This window comes from Manis javanica, chromosome 9, assembly GCF_040802235.1.
Source record: "Manis javanica isolate MJ-LG chromosome 9, MJ_LKY, whole genome shotgun sequence".
Taxonomy (NCBI): domain Eukaryota; kingdom Metazoa; phylum Chordata; class Mammalia; order Pholidota; family Manidae; genus Manis; species Manis javanica.
The window spans coordinates 53352673-53374313 of record NC_133164.1 but is presented as its reverse complement, the minus strand read 5'-3'; the positions used below and the strand labels follow the sequence as shown (position 1 = coordinate 53374313).

General features: G+C 39.0%; 1 protein-coding gene across 16 annotated transcripts in view; it reads left to right on the top strand.

Annotated features, from left to right (window-relative positions):
• Positions 1-21641, top strand: part of ENOX1 (ecto-NOX disulfide-thiol exchanger 1) — a 554315-nt gene that overhangs the window by 197189 nt on the left and 335485 nt on the right. The window contains exon 1 of one of the 16 annotated variants that reach the window (XM_037002108.2): positions 128-932. The exons of the other annotated variants lie outside the window; for them this stretch is intronic. The gene's annotated coding sequence lies outside the window, so the exon portion shown is untranslated. Of the gene's footprint in view, positions 1-127; positions 933-21641 lie in introns of those variants that run through there. 16 annotated transcript variants of the gene reach the window in all.

Genomic DNA, 21641 nt, shown 5'->3' with positions numbered 1-21641 from the left:
TGAAATTTTGGATTTCAGATTAATATTTGGGCTTATAAAGATGAAAATATGAAGAGGGTGCATATGTGTAGTGGTGTGTGTGTGTGTGTGTGTGTGTGTGTGTGTGTGTGTGTGTGTGAAGTACTTGCTTGCAAACCAACTATCTAATGAAAACAACAATTTCATCTTAACTTCTTTGCTCATTGCTGCCTCTAAAGTCCTGGGTTGGTGGTTCTAGCTGCCTTCTGGCTTCTGTAATAGATGTTACTGTCAGCCTTACTGGCTGACTTGAAGGCAATTAGTTTCTCAGTCTGGAGTTTGAGCACATTTCATGGTGCCGTGGTTCCGGCTACAGGATGATAGCAGAGCTGGCTTGGTGACTGCCCTGCTGATTTTCAGATTCTAACTTTTCATTCTGGGCACACACAGTAACATTTTAAGAAAAACCACTACTCACAAGTCTTCAGCTTGCTTTTGCTTTTGTATTCTGGGTTTTTATCCATATACCAAAACATGAGAGTGTATAAGGATTTGTGTTTGGGGTGACTGGAACACAAAGGTATATAAGATATGGCTCTTAACTTTGAAAAAGTTTCTAGTCTAACAGGAGTGATAGTGTCTTTACAAAAATACCTGTAATACACGGCTAACTATATGAGGACTGTGAGAGGGACAGAGAAAGCTTTTCAATTTTTCAGCAGAAGGAGAAAGGTTTCTATTTATGGGGAGAATCAAGGAAGCTTTTCTTATGAGTTAATATTTAATTTTGGTTTCAATGGGCGGATAGGATATTTAGAACTGGAAGGAAGTTTGGGCCCATGACACTCCAAATGCAAACAGAAAGTTGGCAGAGGTCAAGGGATAGGAAATAGCCCAAGTACGTGGAGGACTGAAGTGACAGCCCCTGGACTGGTGGGACTAATGTGGAAAGGAAAACTATCATACTCTACAAGGTATTGAGTGTCATAGTGAGGAATTTGCAGTTGGCAGATTCCTTAAGTTTTTTGTTAATTTTTTTAATTCTTTATTCTTTATGCTCCTAAAATAAATTCCATTTGGCTGTGCATGTTTTTATTTAGATTGGATGCTATTTGTCAATACGTAGTTTAGGATTTTTGCATTGCTATTCCTAAATGAGTTTGCTCTGTGATTTTCTATTGGTGCAGTCTGTCAGGTTTTAGTATCAGGGTTACTACTGCATTGTAAAAAGAACTTGGAAACTGCCTTTGTCTTTTTTTTCCCCTTTAAATGGCATTGGAATTGTCTGTTATTTTAAAGGTTTGGCAAGTTGAGCTGTGAAATCATCTAAGTCTTGTATGTGTGTCCATGTGTATGTGTCCAGTTTTGGTGGTAGCTACTTAAGTTCTTTTATTTATATGGTAATTGGTCTGATTAGATCTTTTATCTCTTCTGGAAACAGTTTGATGTACCATGTGTCCTATAAAATTATCTCTTTCATCCAAGTTTTGAAATTTATTTGCAGAGTTGAGCAAAGAAATCTGTTATGATTTTAAAAAATGTCCTCTATATTGGTGTCATTTGCCTGTTATTGTTTCTTATTTTGTATAATTGTATCAGCCTTCTTCCTCCCCTTGATTTAGTTAGCTGACAGCATAAGTATCAGCTTTGTAAAATTTATTCTCTACTCTTTTTTGCTCTAATTAATTTATACTTCTATATATTAATTCCTTTTTTTGCTTTCTACAGTTTTTGTTTCCTTTAACTTCTTACCTTGGATGCTTACTTAATTTTTTTATTCTTTCTTGTTTATTAATAAACTATTAAAGTCTGTGAATTTTTCTTTGAGCACTACTTTAGATATCTCATGTTTTCTTTAATATAGTTATTTTCTATATATGCATCTTTTCTTGACACCAAAATTATGAGATTTAAAATTGTTGAAAGATAGGGTCTATTTTTTTCTAGTCTTTGTAATAATTGATAGTTTTGCTTCCTCATGGTAAGTGGAATGTTTTCTACACTTTCCTATTTTGGAGAATGTATCAATATTTTATTTTTGGCATAATACATTTTCAAATTTTGTGTTTGTTTGACAGATACTGGAGAAAAAGATATTTTCTTTGTTTCTCTGGTCCAGATATAATTAATACATACTAACTAGAACTACCATTTTAATTGGAGTATCCAGATACTCTATATCATTAAATTTTTTTCCTTTGTCCTTTTATCACAAATGGAAAGAGATAATTTTTTGCTCTTAATCTTGCATTTACCCGCTGTGTCCACTGTGACATTTAGGGAGGACAGTTCTTTGTGGTGAATGGCTCCACATGGATTGAACGGTGTTCAGCGTCTCTGGCTCCTCTATAGTAAAGGCTAGTAGAGTCCTCCAGTTTATTTTGACAACCAGAAACACCCACTATGATATAGGGATGCTATCATTTATGACTTAGAAGCACTTATGGTTGGCAAATACGTTTTTTAAATTTTTTTTCCCTCCGTTTATATGATAGTTCTATATATCTTTTGAAAACATTTAAAATTTTTTAAAAACTATTCTTAATTGTATATGGAAGTAATTGTTTTTCCCTCTCTGGGGATTCGATGATATCAATGAAATGTTGATGCCAGAAGGAGCCTTGAGGAATCAGACATCACTCAAATTGCTTGGGTCAGACCCTTCCCCTTCCAATATTTTTGCTCTGTGTTTGGACTCAAGAGACTACAAGGTGTACCAAACAAACTAACTCTTCCAATAGCCTTAAAATAAATCTATATATCATATTTCAACAGAGTCCTAACTTTTATTACTATCTGCTGCAATTAATCTCCCAAAAGGCAAGCTGTATTAAACTGACAAGTTCTTGAATGTAAATATGGCTAAACAACATATATACGTACAATATAAAACTTCTCACAGATTTAATTTAAATTCCTAAAGACTCAAGAAAGTTTCCATACATATACCACACACAAACAAGAAATCAGAAACCCATTGGGAGAGGGTGGGACCTTACCTATAAAAATAAATGCTGAAGTTCTTTGAACTCAAGAGGAGCTTACTAAAAATTGTGTGCAAGCAGTGTGGAAGGAGTGTGACAATTACAAAGCAACTTTTGGCTAGCTCATCAGAACCTGAAAGAATGCCGTCAGATATGTGTGTAGGATCTGGAATAGCATTGCTGAGGCTGATACAAGTCAACATCGAAGTCGTCTGTAGGGTCATCGACAATGACTTTCACTGCTGTACAAAGGAGAACAAGTGTGTATTCTCAGGTGTTTGCCTGGAGTGCAACTCTTCTCGTCAGCACTTGAAAATACCTCACAGAGAAGCTGCTCCAAATCTGCTGCTGGTGAGAATTAAGTTACATTGTGTCTGTGAGTTACTTTGTGCTCCTGCTCCTGACATTACTTGGTGCTAAAGGGGTCCATTATTGTTTTCAAAAGCAAAAACAAAAAGAGCTGAAGGTCAGCTAACTAAGTACACCCAAATCGTTAATTTGTAGAGAATTTGAATATGATAAAAATCCACTTAATGAAAAAACTAATGCAGAATGCCATTTAATTGGTCTTTTCTGGTATAGCAGGTGATTTGGGGTTTGGTGTGAATCAAGGCCATGAGTGTCAGATTGTGTTCTGACAGCACAGATTCAGAAGCAGCCCACTGACCCATTCTGTCACTTTGAACCTGGATTTAGATTTTTCAGGTCTCCTTCCTTTCAAAATGGCCTGACCACGGCTGACTGCGCCTGGGTGTGTCCCCCTGCACACGTGGCCCTCTGCACTGGGTGGATCGCTGACTATTCAAAGAACCCCTTGAAGCTGCTTTTTCCTACTCTAGGGCCTTTTGGGGAGAGGTTGGCTTGTTCCCAGTTTCCTATCCCTCTATCTGTGTGAGATATGGGCTTCTTTGAATTTGTATACATTTAAGCTCTTCCTTTCCCATTAAGAACTGTAGTAGGTTTCAGTCATTTGTTTCTTTTTTGACTCATTTGGCTCATTTGCAGGTCAAGGTCTTCATAATTTCTCTCCATTAGGCTTACTCTTTGTTTTGTCACGAGCCTTCTGAGCAAGCCTAACTGTCTGTGTCTTCAAGAATACGTGGGCCCCAGTTCCCATGTCCATCCACCCTAGTTCCTTGAAGTTTTATCAGGAAATGAACATCAATGGTCAGAAATCAACTGGATGTCCCCACACGCATAAAATAAAATGACTCTTTTGTGAAAATAGTACAAATGCATCTGCTGGATACTGGAGGCTGAAATGCTCTTTGTTTTTATCGTTGGGAATCGTACTATTCACTTTCTAGCTTCAGTTTACAGTGTTTGCTATGACCATAGGCTCTTAGGGTTGGAAGAGTAGGAAGGAGGATGTTGAAAGTTATCTAATATGAGTGACTTTCTGATGCATAAATTCTCTCTGCAGTATCTCCATTAACTGGATAATTAAGTCTCTGCTTGAACACCTCTGGGTACAAACAACTCACTCCTAAAACGATCCATCCAAGGATAGAAAATCGTACATTTTGTTTGTTAAGCCCCCTTTCTTTTCTCTGTGACTTCAATGCAGTATGGAGATTATATTTAGGTAGTGCTTAGTAGGGCCCAAGCATTATTCCAAGCACTTTTTGTCTTCAAAAAACAATATGAATTAGCTAATATTTGTAATTTGATTTCACAGTGAATAAACTAAGTCATAGAAAGTTTCAGTAGTCTGCCAAGGCCACACAGCTAGAAGAAAAAAAGAAGAAACTAGAATTCTTATCTAGGGTCCCCTGCTCTTAAATCACTGTATAATACTGAATAAATCTAGTATGACCTCTAGAATAGATATAAAAGTAATGTCTTCTAGTTGTAAAGTTTTATAAATCATTAGTGGAAGGAGACGGGTTATGGAATCAAGTCAGGTAATAATATTTGAATTTCTTGTTTACTCATTCATTCAACAAAGGTGCCCACTAAGGTTTGGCATCAGTGAACAAGCTAAAGCAGTGAGCAGGACAGCAGACACACCAGCTGTGCACTCATGGAGCTCATGGGCTAGAGAGGGGAGGCAGATGTAGACGGATAGTGAGCAGGAAGGTAGCAGATAATGATCAGAGGGAAATAAAGCAAGACTGTTTGATTGTAACTGTTGATCTACTTTTGATAAAAAGACTTTTCTAAGGAGGTAACATTTGAGCTGAGAACAAATATTTGGTGTTTAATTCATTATTTTTAAGAATCAGAAATAAAAGTTTTCAACTGTGTCAAAAATTTTGGAAACAAAATGAAATCCTCCTCAAGCACAGATAAAATAACATTTCCTCCAATTTATCTTTTCCCCTCTGTCAAGAATACAGTTGAGTTTGAGTCAGCTCATAGTTGCAGTAACTTTTATTGATATTCCCAGGATGTATTTAAATCTTTCCCAACCAGAAGAGAAGCCAAATGGTCTTATCTCCCTTGATGTCTTCCCTGTGATTCCAGTGACTTCTTAGTGTTTTTCCCAAATTGCATTCATGTCTATACATCTTGCTTGTTTCAGAAGCCAAATGGTTTCAAATGGTTGTCCTATGTTGCCAGATAAACTCAGAGCAAAACTAGTGTGTGCTTTTTTTTCCTCCTTCCTGTCTCTAATTACATATTACATGCACATTTGATTGTATTGCCCATAAAATCAATCAAGTCTCTGGTTCCCATTTCCTTTTCTCTCTAGTTTCCCTTTTAAATTGCTCTTTACTCCATGGGTTCTGTGATTGTAGGTAATTACAGTAGCTGTGACTTTAAGGATTAAGGCTTTACTCTATTTGGAATATCAGTTAGGATAGGGACATGGAAGCAGACAGTTATCAACTGAAACAGAATGCCTGGAGTTTGAAAAGTCATTTAGAGATGCTGTGAATGTTTGAGCTTCTGACTGGAATACTCCTATAGGTTGCATGGTTTAAAAAGAATCCTTCTTAGTAAATTTATTTAAAGCAGCTACCATTTCATCTTTTCAAGCTTTTCCTGACACCTATTTATTTACCAATATACATCCTCTACCTCACCATTGGTCTCCCTCCTAAGCAGCTGCATCCTGAACACAGCTATCTGGCATAAGGCCTCTAGTGCTTTATGGCACATATGTACTCACCTACATACAACTCTGGGCTACATTGAGATCCTTTGAGGTCAGGGTCCAGGGGACCTGCCACCTTCTCGTTTATTTTATTACTATTTTTTAATTGAGGTGAAGTTCACATAACCAAAAATTTAACCCTTTTGAAGTGAACCATTCAGTGGCACCTTCACTGTGTTGTGCAGCCATCTCTCTCTAGCTCCAGAACAGCTTCCTTACCCCAGAAGGAAACCCTATGCCCATCCAGCAGCCGTGCTCCCTATCCCGCCCTCCCCCAGGCCCTAGCAACCACTTTGTTTACTTTTGTATCCTCAGAGCCTTGCACACTATCTGGCTCAGAGTAAGTGCTCAATAAATGTTTGTTAGAATAGTGAATAGATTAAAATTTCTGAAAAGAGAGGAGCTGCCTTGACTTCAATTGCTTCATTCATTCTTACTGTTTTGGACTAATCAGCATGATTCAGGCATCGGGGGAACCTGATGATGTCCAATAGAAATATTGTGAGCTATATATATAAACCTTCTAGTAGCCACATGTATTAGTTTCCTATTGCTACTGTAACAATTACCACAAACTTAGTGGCTTAAAACAACCTAAATTTATTCTCTTACATTACTGAAAGTCAGAAGACAAATGTAGCTCTCAATGGGCTAAAATAAAGGTGTCAGCAGGGCTGTGTTCCTTTTGGAGGAATCCATACTGAGTCTTCTGATTCCTGCATGTGTTTTACACAAAGCACATCTCAATTTGAAGTGGCCGTATTTCTGGCGCTCAATAGCTACATATGGCTAGCTAGTGTCTACCATTGGGACAACACAGATCTAGGAAGGATAGAAAGACACTGAAAAGTCTCTACAAGTGTGATATGTATCAGGAAAAGCACAGGGTCCTACAAGATCACCCTCTAGGAGACCTAACCTCATTTTGAGGTGTGGCAAGGTTTCCCGGAGAAAGCAAAACCTGAATGATAACTGGATTGGGTCTTAAAAGCACAAGGAAAGATTGTATGCTCCCCTCTTCTCCCAGTTTAAAACTCCTAAATAGCTTCTATTGTCCTATGGCAGAACTTAAATTAAGAATTTAAGGCCAAATCCACATAGGGGAATGATGGGATTGAGATGCATTTCTTAGATAATTACCCTGACTGCTTTTAAGATCACATTTTCTTCATTCTTAACATTTCTCCCTGACTTGTTTTTTTAATTGAGGAAAATATCTTTTGTCCCATTATCTTCTTTCACAAGTTTCTCATTAGACCACAAGGTCAATACTTTTCAACAGAATGTAAATTATTCCATTTTCTCTTTTTAGTCTTTAGGAACGTACATATTACAATATATTTCCAGGATGTACTTTCTTAAATTCTCTCCCACCCAGGCCATTACTCCATAGATTCAATCAAGGTGTACATCCTTATCCCTTGGAACCATAAGAGGCTGCTATTCTGCCTCTTTTGGTTGATTTTACGGAAGAGGAACCTGGCTTGAAATTCCAAATCAAATTAATAGGCAGGCATTTTATAGGATGAAGAGAACTACAGCTGGCACTTTGCAAAATTACCGAGGAATCTGTTTTATTTTTCTAGTGCCAATTCCAGTCCTGCTTTTTTGAGCTGCTGGGATAAATGGTAACTTGTTAATAGCCATAGTATAAAAGCGCCTGTAACAGGAGACTCCTGAGAAGAGTGTAAGGATTGATGGGCAAGCAGGAAACACAGGCACTTCTTAGGAATCGCTTCATAAAACTGGTTTTACATGGTTGGTAGATATGGGCTGGCTGCTGCCTACTGACACCTCTGTCACTTGCCTCTCCCCAGAGGCAGATCATGGCAGGTAAAGAAAATAGCAGTCGCGTGGTTTCCTGGGATTTCCCTGGTTTATTTTATGAACATGGTCTACATTTGGCAAACTTTTCTCTCAACTCTCACCTGATAAGGCGGGCATGCTTCTTTCCTTTTGCAAGGAGGACTCAGAGACTGAAGGTGTCAGAGGGGCCAAATCTCCAAACAGTTCTCATTAAAGCGAGTTGAGAAGCCACATGCAGCCTCTGCTCTGCCTCTTTTTGGGGTTCCCTTATGGTAATTTCTTTTCAGTACAGTTAAATATTAAAGGGCAGGTGATTCACTCCATGCTTGATACATGTGCCCTTTTTTTTTCAGAATCTAAATGTTCATTAGTTATAGGTGTTTAAAACAAATTTTAAATTTTACTTTAAGTGAACTTCAATCCAAGCCTCTTAAAGCAGTAAACTCCCACAGATTGGGTCTTTCTTGTGCCCGCTCTGCAGGAATGCGGTTCTTCCAGTTGCTGCCACCTCTTACTCCTTTTGCCTGCCTCTCAACTGCTTAGAAGAGGCTTCTCTTCAGTCTTCTTGATCCTACCTGTCTTCTGTATCCCATGACCCTATTTATTTTCTTAGTCCACTTTGCAGGAACTTCCATGAGGGAAGGAAAAAGAACATACAGCTTTAACCAGTCCATTTCCCTATCCCACTGCAATAGGATATATAGTTTCTAGGATGTGAAGTAGTTGCAGTCATAATGCAATTTGGTGCGTGTCTCTCAACATGGATGCCAGTCATTGTGGAAGAATCTTGAAAAACCTGGATTTTCCCCACCTTGTGTCTCTGCAGCAAGGCAGTGGCTCTTGAGGGAGAAATCTCTTGCTATGATGAAATATGTTTGTAGGAAACCACTGGTTTCTCTACTGACAATTCAAGCATGACAAGAGTTTAAATAGCACAGATACCCTGACTGGTATTAAAGTTGAAAACACAGTCTGTTCTAGTCAGCAGTGAAAGTTTCTGAATTCTGAGTGTTCCTCACCTCTCGTGATTTTGGTTTATAGTGAATTACAAAGAGGAAAAACTTTGGAAACAGCATGCACTGCACACACATTGAATCATTTCCATTAGCATCTCCTAAGCACTGATTTTAAGCCAAAACATTAATTTTAGTAGAAATTGATGTGTTGTACATTGGAGGTCAAGTTAATAGAGTGGTTATATGCCATTGAGAACTCAGGCTTAGAGGATTCTTTCACTTGCAGAAACTGGTGACAGTATTGCACTTCTTCCAATTGGACGGGAAAAGCTATTTTGTGGTTCTTTTATAAGCTGTTTTGTGGTTCTTTTATAACCTTTTAAGACCCCTAGCAATCTGAGAGGTCCTTCACATGGGCTCTTGTTTTTTTTTTTCTATCAGATTGACACATGTAATATTACATTTTAAATAGCACTGAGTCTGTCATATGCAGCATTAGTCTAGAAGATTTGTGGTCCATGTTGTAATTTTGAGGGAGAAAACTGGTTAAATGATAGAAGAAATATGGCAGTTCATGAACAAAATTCTTCCTGAGCTTGGTTTTCTGGTCTAGTCATCCATATCCCTGGCTCTGTCCTCAGTAGGTCAAGGGCTTAAAGGCATTTTACGTTTTGGGGCACATTTTAGCATCTCAACAGTGATGTTCTTTCCTGTTCGAGGGTGGCAGTAATGTCCAAATACCTCTAATTTTTAACTGGAACAGTTAATACTGCACAATGCATTTTGCCTTGGGAAGGCCTTTAAAGCACAATACTGAGGTTTGTGTAGCTTTTTTCCAGAAGTCAGAGAACTCAAACTCACCAGCAACTGTGAAGACTAAGCAATTGAGTTAACTTCTGTAGCAAGATGGGTGTTTTCACATGTTATTCTTTTACTTGTCCTAAAGTTACCAGGCATCTGAGGCAAACAATATACTGTCGGTTTGAATCATTAAGAATGTTCCTTTATTGGAATATTAATGGAACAAATCAGTCAGGTTCCTACTGAGTGTGCACCATAGAAGGAAACATATGTAGCTGGGGATGTCTGGATGGCATACTTGCAGCCACATCTTGCCAGCTTACATCTGGAAGAGCCCATCCTCCAGACAGATGCTGGTGTGAAATAGGTCATCGTAGCAGCAGAGCATGAGAACACACAGATTTTTTATTTTCAGTGACAGCCATTGGATTTTATTCATGCTAATTATGAAAATGTCACACCCTTTCTGAAATGTGAATACATGTATGATAACAAGACTTGGCAGCATCTAGAAGTAAAACCAAACTAGTTCTAGGGGATTCATACAACACCATTTCTGTAGCAGATATAACTCCCTCAGTATTAAGGAGGGGGATGGGAGAAAGGAAGGGCAGGGGAGTGTGTGGGCTTCTAATCCAGGCATTTTTGAGTGCCTTCTTGCTTGCAGACACCTGGAAGGATGCTAGTTCATAAGGGTACATCAGTCTTGTGAAAGGAGAAGTCACTGAAATAAGAAAAATGGGCAGCATGAGGACATGAAGCAGTGACATTCAGTGAGTCCATGTCACCTTCAGTCATTAGCATGCAAGCCTGCTGATAGTTTTCCATGCTTTATGCCATTTCCTTGACCAAGCAGGGAGACTTTGGAACACTAGGAGCAGTTAATATCACACAAGTTATTGTTTCTTTCTGAAATGCCTTATACTTTTTAGTACCAATGAGATCCCTCTCTGTCCCCATGTGTCCCTAAAATTTTAACGAGAATCAAAGAATGCATAATTTATATCTGTCCCAGAGGTAATAGAATGACTCAGTGATATCTATGAAGGGATGATTTTAAATTTCATGTCTTATGCAAGAGGTAATTTTTACGTGAAAACTGTAAGAGCTAGCCTCAGGGATAACCAGATAATTATCCCTCTAACAGCAGAGATAGATTCCAGGGGGATTACAGCTGAAAGCTGTGGTGGCTCAGCTTTGCCCTTGTGAATCGCAGTTGCCACATAGAACACATAGCAACTGATCTCATTGCACGGAACACATCTTACTTCTGCCTCTGGAGAGTGCCTGCTGGAGATCTGTGTCTCCAAAGGCAGGTAGGCAGAGATTTCCTGTGCAAGAATTCAGGACAAGGCTCAGTGAGATTTCTGTTTACAGCAAAAGCAAAAACAATTGCTTTCCCCACTGTTTCTGGAGGTGCTCACTGATGAATCAGATGAAACCCATTAGTCCTTAAGCCACGGGTGTGATGACCCTGCTGGATCATTGCTGTTTTCATTGAACTCAGAGCCTGGAGACCCTCCTCACCTAATCTCCTGGTATGTGGTATGTTGGAACTGGGAAGGTCTCAGAGCTTCCAGGGGACAAGAGAGCAAAATAATATTCTACTGTCTTTAGCTTGGTTAAAAGTCTGTTTTGTTCTTTGAGCCAAACGGGTCTTAATACTTGCTTTTAAACATTTTGTGACTCCTTGTTTATTCTCTTGGAAAATTTAGATGCAAACTTACAAAGTCTTGTAATCTAGTTGGGGGAAGAGGCTTATATAAGCACAGAATTCTTGCCATTGGAGTTGGGAGGAATTTTTCTCCAGGTTGATTTTTTTTTCTTTGTCTGTGTCTTTGTCTATATGTCTATTGTTGCCTTCCTCTCTCAGAAAATGCTCTTGATATGGTACAATATGATCTCTGGTGTGTCCTTATCCTGGGAGACTTCTGCTATATCATGATATTGAGCACCTGCTGCTTCTTGAAATCTTCACTTCCTTTTTGCCTCTGACTATTTGTTCCTCCAACTTACCTGATATGCACATGTATACAATAACAAACAAATGTTTAGAGATTGAAGAAAGGGGTTTTGAATGTGTTTCAGCACTGGGCAAGTTCACTATGGATTCAATGTGACCAAAGAAATTGACAGCAAAACGTTCTTTGGGGTGAAAGGGTTCATTACCCAGCTTGTTCTCCGGTGGTAGGTCAAGCACTAGCATCTCTGCCTCTGCCCAGAGCACTGGGCCGAGCTCTCTATATAGCACAATAATAGCTTATTGCCTAAAGGTATGGAAGTGGTAGCCCAGCAACAGGCCAGTTACATCATCAGGTGGTTTAAGTTAAGTGAGCATCCTGGCCATAGGAACCCCAACTTCAACTTCCCCACTTCCACCCCTTCAATTCTCAAATGAGAAATTGGAGGACTTATATATTTGCATTTCTTCTTTAACAAGTTTTTTGAAAGGTGGTTTTAAGGTGGTGATAATTAAGCAGATTCTCCCTTTGAGTTCAGTCTAGTTGAGAAACAAATAGTGAAGTCAGATGAATGGAGCACACAGCTTTTTTATCAAAATGGCTTACATCTGTGACCACATAGGCCTCTTAACAGAGCCCCTTTGATATAAACTGAACCCTCAAATACAGGCAAAACTACACATCCCCCGTCCTGCCCAACTATGGCAGGCTATTGGAAGTATCATGAAATAGGAGGTTCTGTGGTGCCTATGAGTTAAAGGGAGGGAGGTGATGAGCTACATAAGCTCAATTATTTTTCCCCAGAACAAAAATCTGATAAATTACTCCCTTCCGAGAGGAAGTCATGGAAAGGTAGTGACTCTATCTTCTTGTGAAGTTGATGTTCCATTTCCTCTGGAAACATGAGGAATGGGGGGCTAGGCATTCATCACCAAAGGGCATTGTGGAAATGTGGAACCATTTTCCTAAGAACATCTTGCCCAAAATATAAAACATGTAAAATGGTGCAGTAGGAAGAGTAGACTCTTTCCTGCTTTGCTCATTTGCTAACTTTTTCTCACCATTCTTCTCTATTCCTTTTTCCCTCCGTTCCCCACCCAGGTGGCCAGTGGAGGTTTCCTGCTTAGCCATCTTTCATCCAGACTCATAGCCTCTCTGCTGAATCTGGATGAAAGATTCCCATTCACTCCAACCAACTGCAGTCTGTCTTCTCCTGGTCTTCTACTTCCAGTGATGCTGTTCTCAGTGATGTCTCACTTCCCTGCACACCGTCCCCAGACATTGCAAAATCCATATTCTGTTTAGTTTTTATCCCACCTAACCATTATGAGACACTAATGTGTTTGATACCCCTTCTTATTTTAAATATTCAGTGACTCTGGCCTCTTAAGTCCTCTAAGTTCTTAGATATCTTACTCTTCCCTAATGCCTTTCTATAGGGTTTTTTTCTTACCTCCTTTCCTTGTCTTCTATTAGGTTCTCATTATGTACCCATGCTTTCCATTACTGCCTCCATATTCATAACTCCCAAATACCTACTGTCAGCTTTCACTCCCTGCTCAAACTCTAGGACTGTGTCTTGCCAATGGGTTTCAGCCCCAGGCAAGTTCACTATGACTTAAATGTGACCAGCGAAATTGACAGCAAAATGTTCTTGGGGGTGAAAGGGTTTATTACCTGGCTTGGTCTCCTGGTGGTAGGTTGAGCACTAGTATCTCTGCCTCCTCCCAGACCACTGGGCCGAGCTCTCTATATAGTCCAATAATGGCTTATTGCCTAAAGGTGTGGAAGCGGCAACCTAGCAACAGGCCAGTTACACATCAAGTGGTTTAAGTTCAGTGAGGATCCTGGCCATAGGAACCCCAACTTCCCCACAGACTAGATCTCCCAACTTGCTAGCTTATTCTGGGACATCTTACTGGGATTTTGAAATTTGAACATCTCCAAGTGAAACAAACTACATCTCACAACCCAATCTGCTTCTATTTCTCATCTGCCCTCTTGGTTAACGTCATCACTATTCCCTTTTCCTCCTAAACTGAAAACCTTGAAGGTATCCTCTGTCATATGCAGTGTATCCTAAACTGTGCTGAGTGCTAAGAAAACAGAGACAAATTAAGACTGAGTTTCTGCTCTCAACCACTTAGCAGATATTAATTTAAACTCATTAACAAAGCATGACTGATGCAACCATAGAAATATTTATGGAAGAGATACAGAGCTCACCCAGAGAAAGGAATGACTAACTTGTGGGGTAGTTTATGAACTGGGGTTCCAAAATCAAATTGGAGTTTGTCAAGCTGACAAAAAAGCAATTTAAGTAATTTGTCACATATGTGCTGTAAGTCCTGGGTACTTGACAGACCCACACCCATAGTGGTGAATAGCACTTTCCTACCATACCCAGCCTCAGAATTCTTCTGAATTCAGACCTCTAGGCAGCCACTGCTAATAGATAAACTTGGCTTTTGAAATGAAGTCTGTTTGCCTTTCTCTGTCTAGTCTCATCAATAGGATGAGTTTTAGAAACAATGATTATGGTGATGAAAATAATAATTATGCTAATAGACCCAAATAAACAAATTAGTGTAGGAACTTGAGTTTTGGCTAACCCTAACCCTAACCCCCCAAAAGACAAGTTTTAGGACCTGCTCTAGGTTACAGTGTGGCCAACACTGAGGTTGGTGACTGTGCCTGAAGCATTATTTTAGGAGCTTATTTTTCCTTATTTGTGATGTCCTCTCTTCTCTCAGTTTGTGATCAGACTTGACCCTTAGAACCTCAGGTAGAATGGGCAGATAGAACAGAATGTTTCTGGGAGGAGGTTATCATTCTGACACTAGTTTAATTGAAGAATGATTTTTTTCTTTCTTAGTGACAGGAATGGTCAGAGGAATCTCTGACCTTCCACAGGCACCCTAACACGTTTGCCAAGGACAACTTTTCATTGTCAAAATCTGAAATTTTAATTCATCTATTGGGTGTTCTTAACATGTCATTCTTCATGGACAGTGTGTTAGGTGCTGGCTGTTCTAGAAGGTTTTGTGCATATCGGGAATGGGGAAAGTGGTTTCTGGATTATCCTTTTGATGCAAAACATTTATCTGACACCTTTGATCAAAATATTGTGGCTGTAGCTATATACTCTCCAATTTAACTCGCTTATAAATAATAGTGCCAATTGTCAAAGAATTGAAAAATTGTTATTCTATCACAAAGAAAGGTCCATCACCTAGGGATTTTTCATATTACATTTGGAAAGTACAACAGATCAACATTTTTTTGGTAGTGGAGCATTTTCTGTGGTTTTTAGAGACCGAAGTATTTTTAAATGTCAGAAAGCTTTAAAACCCAAACAGGCTGTAGTCTCATTACAGAGCAGACTGGCTAGAATTCACAAATTGAAATATCCTGCTATAAAATTTATTGTAAACAAGAAACCAGGAAAAGGTATGTAAGTGATTCAATAAATATCAATCCCTGGGTTTCTAGTTTGTTAAACTCAAGGATGTTTGAAGTTACATAATCATACCCTAACTCATGTTATCAGATTCACAAATCTATTTTATAAATTCTGTTTCTTTTCCTTGTAGCTCTGATTTTGGGAAGGGAACAGTGTAGACATGTAGATTAAGTACTACTACCTCCTCTACAGGGTCCTTGTCTCTCATCTCCTCAGTTTCTCTCCTCTAAATTAGGGACATTTATGATTCTCATTCTCTTGCTTTTCATAAATATATGAAGATTGCCTAATTAATTATTGGGCTATATCTAGATGGAATAAAATTTACTTGGGGAATTATGTTTATTATTTCAGGCAATTTTAATCTTTTTTTAAAACAAAGTAACTCTTAGCAAGCACTTAATTTATTGGATATGATTTTGTCCATTCTAAAGGATATTAAACATTTAAAATCATTATAGAAAAGTTAGATAAAAGTGATAGAACTCATTGGAGTGAAGATTACATGATTTTCAAAACAGTAATAGAGGCATAAAGATTACAAATGAATGCTGACATTTGATACTGTTGTATAAAATGTGTGACTTTGACAAGCCTTCAGAGTTCAGTGTAAGGAATATGCCCTGACACTGACCTTCCTGTTAAGGATTTGGGTGTTACACAGTTCCTCCTATAAGCTTTCAAGCCAATAATTATGCTGTCAGGTTTTAGTTGCATTTTTCTTTCCGTCTGTTCTGGTGAGTTTAAAAAGTTCTTGGAGAGACAATCAGGAATTGACATGGAGAGATTTTTTGCAAATTATGAATAAACAAATTGATTTCTCGGATGGAATAACATTTTCAGTTGGCTGTTTCTACTTCTAAGAAGGTAGATCGTTCTGTTTATACCTATATTAGATGGTCAGGGCCTGATCACTGAAAAAATAATAGATAGGATTTTAGTCATGATAATTGGCATAATAAAACAGCTCCAATAATAGTAATGGCATGCCCTTACATTTTATAGTACTTTATAATTACAAAATATTTTCATACATGTGAAAATTTAAACTCACCTATTTAGAATGTAAATATAGTTCAGTAAATTATTAAACTTTTCGAAGATCTTTACCTTACCTTCTGAGAGTAGAAACAATGTCTTATTATTCTATCAAGTGATACAAGTCCAGATAACATTAAGTTCTTAGAGTGCTTAGCTTCCAGCCTTAGCTCTTTGTCTTTCAGAAATAATACTTTATTCCCCAAATAACCAGTGTTCCTTCTGTATTGCCACAGATGGAAGGACTTTAACAAAAAGTCGTATTCTAACAGAAGATAGATAGGTTATTGTCATGTAGAATAACAATTTGTATGTTCCAAACCCACAAATAACAGACATTTATTCATGCTGGGTGTTCATCTCCCTTAGTAAAACTGGCAGAATAAAATTCATGTGATATAATAAGTATAAAATTCCTCAACCTACACACTGACAATTGACCCTTAAATGACTGTACCTGAAATGTTCAAGATGCCTAGAATTTGTGGTCAAGTTTATTGAATTTTACCCTTTATGACTGTGGAATAATCATCCTTTTCAAAAAGGCAATTGGCCTCATAGAGAAATTTGGTCTTGCTATTTTAAGAACAAAGAAATCTAGTGTCAAATATAAACTGGCATGTTAATCCATGCTAACAAATAACAAATGGAAAAAAATGTAAATCTTAATATGTCCACAGCAATTTACCTATATTCAGCATTTCTCTAAAGAAGCATAATTTTAGAAGCAAAAACATTTAGTTGAAGCTTGGCTTAGAAAGTTATTTCTTAAATTTCATAATCTTAATGATCATCAGCCGCAAGTTATTTTGATACTCTAATATGCATTGTGATTATAAAGATAAAGCATTTAAAAATGAGACCAACAAAATAGATGGAAAACTTTCTTTAAAAATCATCATAATAGGTGAGATTCATTTTCCATCCATCACTGCTTTTGTTTTGCTTTTCAGAGAGATACTAAGGGACATTTACATGGATGGCATGGTTGTTTTTGGGTGTTTTTGTTTTTACTTAAACTTTAAAGAGCTGGTGGTGTGCCAGCAATTGTCTTCATTCCCTGGCCTGGTTTGCACATGGCTCACCCTTGGAATTTCTGCTATTCCTAGTTCATTTGGTCCAAAGTGCTAATTCAGAAGTTCAAAATGAGGAAACAAAATGCAGGAGCATTTCCTCCAATTAAACAAATTTTCCTACAGTTCTATTGATGGTGGCCTGAAGTCCCCCACCCAGCCTCCCCAGAGCGTCTCCCTCTGGGTCCTGGAGCTCAGACCTCCTGCTTCAGCTTCATTCCCCAGAGCCTTTCACCCTCCTCCACTCAGGCTCTTCGGATGCTAAGACCCCATCCTGGATCCAGGGAAGAGCCCCAGGCTCTGGGGGCCTCTGAGGTCTCCACCCTCAGGCATGTTTTATAAACAACTGAGGAACTGTTAAACCTCTGGTAGGCTCTGCAGCCAGCATAAGGAAAGGGGGCGACGTGCAGGCTTGTTGTCCGAAGCCGGGATTTAGGATGACTTTTGTTTAGGAGGCAGGGCCCTCGTTCCTCTCCCCGGACTGCTCCAGACTTGGCATCTTTCCTCTCACTGTTCTCTCTGCTGGGAAATTCCTGGCCCTTAGCTTCTGTCTCATCATTCAAATGTCACCCAGATGTCACTCTGCAGAGTGGCCTTCCACCCTGTGACGACACTCACTTTTACTTTCTTCATAGCCCTTTCCCTGGCTGAGGTAATCGCATTCTTCGGTTTGGTTGTCCCATGTGCTGTGTCCCTGCCACACCCCGTGCCCACACTGAAATGCAAATCTTCCGAGAGTAGAGACCTTGCTCCTCTCTGTCCATGACAGTCACCCCTCTCTTAGGGGAGTGAGGCTCCATTGGTAGGTGGCCATCGATGTTGAATGAAAAATGAATGAGATGGATGACAGCATTCGGACTCCGCAGTAGCAGCACTTAGAGTCAGGGGCTACAGGAATGAGCTTAGAAAGTTCTCCTGCCTATATGGGGTTTCTGTAGGATGATGTTTCCCTTTTCAAAATTTTCTTTGGTGATCAACTCTGAAACATAACTTTCCTTTGTTAAGGCTGGGGGTTAGCTCTACCTCTGTGATATCAGCGTGGATTAACAGATTCAGTCTATTCATTCAGACCAAAGAATAAGTAAATATTTTCTTCTTTAAAGAAACAGAGTTGAGACGTTTGAGACGTTAGCTCCTTGGCAATCTCCATTTTTAAAGTTATTTCCTCCTTCTATCCAAACAGCCTTTTCTTGCTTTCACACTAGTTTCCTTTGTCTCTGAGGCGCTGCAGTGGTTTTACTGAAGTGCATACATTTGTCTTTGCTTGTTTTAGGCCTCCTAGTCAAGGCCTGCCTATTTCTTGCTGCATTTTCCTGATTATTCCTGTGGAGCTTCCATTTCTGTGGTCACATAGTACTAAACTGAAGCTTATTGGACTTTATCATACTCTAACTTATACTGCTCTCTGTATTAACCACATTAACAGGCAACATTTATTTAGAACTTGCCATCTGCCAGGCACTGCTCTACGTTGTAACTCCTGCTACTGTACAGTAGTCCTGTGATGTAGCTGCTCTTATTCTGACACACCACACCTGTCTGTATCTAATGGGTAAGGAGTCTGAGCCCTGAGAGGCTAACTGGCTCCAGATGATACGATGACCAAGTTGGGCAGGGCCAGGACCTGCACCTCGCTGCTGGCTCCCCATCTGCACAGGCACACGCCAGCTGGCCATTGGCTGAGCTCCTCCCTGTCATTCTTTGCCTGGGTCCAGTCTGTGTCCTTACACTGAGGACAGCCTCAGTACTTTAGTGATAATGATAAGAGGTAGGATAAAAACCCCAAAAAAGAAGATCTGGGATAATCAGTGTGAAAATACAAACTGAATTCTTTCATCGAGGAAATACTAATTTTCTAAATCTATCATATGGTTATACAATTTGCATTTTCCCACACTAGTTCTGAAAGTGTTGGCAGGACAGAAGGGGAAACAAAAGATTAAAGAAATTTTGTTTACTGCCTGTTGAGTAACTTCTAGATAAAAGGAGCAGGCACTTTGGGTCAGGATCCCTACTGAGCATAAGGCAGGAGCTGCCAGGTGAGTGAACACTTTGTGGAGGGCCTCTGATGGCGTGAAACCTGAGGGTGTTTCCACCAGTTAGTCCTGGTGATATTGTTACGTAAGAAAGTACAACACCTGAACAGAAAAGGTCACGGTTGGCACCATGCAATCTGTGTTTTATGTTATTGATGTATTGTTTAAAATGTCTTCTTTTCTAGAATACTGCACCCCATCCCAAAACAAAACCGAAATCAACAAATGAAAAATTAGTAAAAGTATTTGCAATACATATGACATGATGGGCTAATTTCCTTACTAAACAAGGGGCTCATATGTGTATCAATACAGTATATAATACTGTATGTCAATCAATCAACAGTAACAACCCAATAGGAGAAAATAAGTAAAGAATATGAATGGTCAGTTTAAAGGGAAGTACAATGGCCAAGAAATATGGTGTGATTAATGATGACAGAAAATAAATTAAAATAAGGGAGTATTTTCACTTGTTCATTGGAAACAATTTAAACAGTTGATCTTATCCAGTGATGGTGAGAAGTTGTCACACTATTGGAAGGAGTGTAGATTGGCAAAGGATTTTTTATAGTTTTAGTTCTGTTTATATAACAAATGTAGCTGTAACTATCAGAAAAGCATATTGCATCTTCTTTTATAAAAGTTAAAAGTTGGAAATAACCTAAAAGTACACTATTAGGGACATTGGTGTTGTAGTGACTGGTTCAATAGGATGCAATGTAGCCATTAAAAAGAGCAAGTCAAATGTCAATGATATTGAACAGTGCTGCAGGGATGTTACTTATGGTTGAGCATATTTGAATAAAATAGTTTAAGCATGTACTAGCAAACAGCACATGTATAAGTATGCAGACATCTATGCTTTTATGTACATGGGCTATACATGAAACTGCTTATGGTTATTAGTTCTAGAAAGGGGGACTATGATGGGAGAGAAGTCCACATTTCTTACTTAGTCTTTTGAACTAGTTGAAACTTTTACTTTAATCATATTTACTTTTAAAGAAAAACCTGAGTTAGAGTATGTCTAATACATCTGACCAAAGAAGAATGTTTCAGCATTTTTAAAAAGTCACTTAATCTGAAAAATTAGATATCTTTCCTTGTGGTCCATGTTCCCAGCATGTTGTCATTCCTGTTAGAAATAAAGGTTTTCTTTTTTATAAATTGTAAACACCATGCATTTTTGCCGACTTCCTCAATGACTCACTCCCACCGCTGGATGGTTCTGGAGGGTTCCTTTTCTGCTGTATTACCTTTGGCAACTGACTTGTAGCAGGAAATTCCACATATTCCCTGAAGTTATGAGCCTTGTTCTCTTGTTCAGTTTTGGATTTATATGATTTGGGATAATTTATATATAGCTCAACAGTAAAAAGCATATTTAAATATGTACCCCTTGTCAGAGGTTGTCTGATCTGCCTGAGAGACAGTGAGGTCTAAATCACAGAATCTGCAGTGGGGTTGGGGTCCCCCTGAATCCTGTATTCTCTTCTATGTTGTACAGAAAGTAACATTGCACAGAATACCAGATTCCAGGGCTTTTTATAAAGAGCCAAAGGACAAAAATGGTTTTAATTAAAGGAGAGAATTGAGCACTGAAAATAAGAAAAAGAGAACTACAAAAAGTAAGGGTGCATGTGTTTGGAGGGGCTGCTTTGTGGCCTGTGACCCTTGCCCACTTGAGGAATCAGCAACGCTGATGGCGTGTCTAAGTCTAGCCGCCATCCCACTGCTCCCCTGCCTCCTTGTGCAGGCAGAGCTGAATTCAGTTGAGACTTGCCAATAGGCCAGATGTGTGCGAGTCTGCCAGATTTAGCTGAGCAAGTGGTGCAGTAAACTGAGAAAGTCCCCAGTAACATATTCTTTCCCTGCTTGTGGCACCTTTATTATGGAACCCAAAGGGAAATGGATAAGGAGGCTGAGAACAAGGGAAGCATTTTCTCATGCTGCTTCTGCCCTCTGTAAGGGGACAAAGTGTGGTTGAAGGCCAGACGTAGATGACCAAGTGGCAGAAAATAAATAGTCTTCTCTGTGAAAGATATCTCAGTCCCAAAGACCATATTGGCCAGCTGGCAAAAAGAAGTCTGCTGCATGAAAATATTTAAAAAACAGACCCAGTAACTTTCATATAAAAATCTACTTCTCTTTCATCTTTATATCTTGGTTGTCGATTTCCCATTTATAACTTGCCTTAATGACCCATTGTGGCTTTTACCTGGAAGACAGAAAAAAAGAAAAAAGAAAAAGAAAAAGAATGAATTGTCCGACCTATTTAGTGTTGAAGGGTAGAAGTATCTCCTTGTCACAGAGGCAAAAATAAATAAATGAAAGCCTGCCACAAAAGCAAATCAAGTGACTAATTTGCTGTGATTGTTAGAAACACTGGACTTTGCCTGTTGTAAACACACCCCGGACACACCCTGGAAGCCTCTGGCCCCTCCGGTGTTGTGCTGGAATCT